Raw genomic sequence first — 1079 nt, forward strand, 5'->3', positions numbered from 1 at the left:
GGAGTTTTTGTTTGGGGTGTGGGGTGTGTGTGGGGGTATGGGGGCAACTGAGTAGTTAATAGTCTAAATCACCTTAAACAGTTAAGAAGATAATTTTCTTTAAGTTTCTATAATGAATTCCGGATCTCCCCCCCCCCCCCCCCCCCCCCCCCCCCACGCTACGGCCCTGCTCTGTTTGTACTTAGTATGTATTCCTCCTGTTCCAAGTGGTTCGGTAATATGGATCAATCAAATACTTATTTACCGCCTATATACATTTTTGCTGTGTTTATAGGCAGCCCTCGTTAGCGGAGGCCATAAACATGGCCGTCGTATATATATAGCCACTTCGCTTCTCGGCCTTTTCGCTAAGATCAAAATGTAGTATCTGTTCTTATCAGAAACGGCCTCGGTCACAGGGGATAACCGCATGTGGGTAACTGTAGTTACTCGCATCCAATATGGCAGAGGACGCAAATGATGAGTATTAATCAATGTGAATTTTCATTCTTAACGGGCATTTTTTAGATGTCCATATACAGAGACTTCATGAAATATATAAAATATGCATTTTTGAAGCATACGTTTTTAAAAAGTCGTATTTGGGAATTGGATAACGGACGTCAAAAATTGAGTGTGATGTTGGTAACTGAAAGTGTTAACATCATGAGGATGTGGGTATCTGTTACGGTTGGATGAGGGTAACTATTCGATGCAGAATGCCGTTCAAGTCACAAATAATTCAAAATTGGGTGATTGCCGTTCAAGTCACGAAAACTCAACGGTAATTTCATACTCTATTCTGTAATTGGGTGATTGATTACTTTAATATGATATATAAGACGAAATGACTCAACGGTAATTTCATACTCTATTCTGTAATAATATAATGTAGCTTTATGTCTTGATAGTCTTCTTGCATTAACTTTCAAGATTGAAATAGTCCAACATATTACCCAAACTCTGAAAGATGAAAGGACAATTACCCCAAACGAAAATTTAAAGTCCGATTAAAGAAAGAAGTGTTTTAATTAACACATTTTATTTACCGTCAGACTGTCGCACAGATTTTACCCGCTGTCGCCATTACATGGGCTACT

The 1079-nt window shown here is 38.9% G+C and overlaps 1 pseudogene; it reads left to right on the forward strand.

The window, feature by feature from the left end:
- The first annotated feature begins 327 nt into the window (after positions 1-327).
- LOC121382400 lies at positions 328-530 on the forward strand (annotated as a pseudogene).
- The last annotated feature ends 549 nt before the right edge of the window (positions 531-1079 follow it).

This window comes from Gigantopelta aegis, chromosome 9 (genome assembly GCF_016097555.1).
Source record: "Gigantopelta aegis isolate Gae_Host chromosome 9, Gae_host_genome, whole genome shotgun sequence".
NCBI lineage: Eukaryota > Metazoa > Mollusca > Gastropoda > Neomphalida > Peltospiridae > Gigantopelta > Gigantopelta aegis.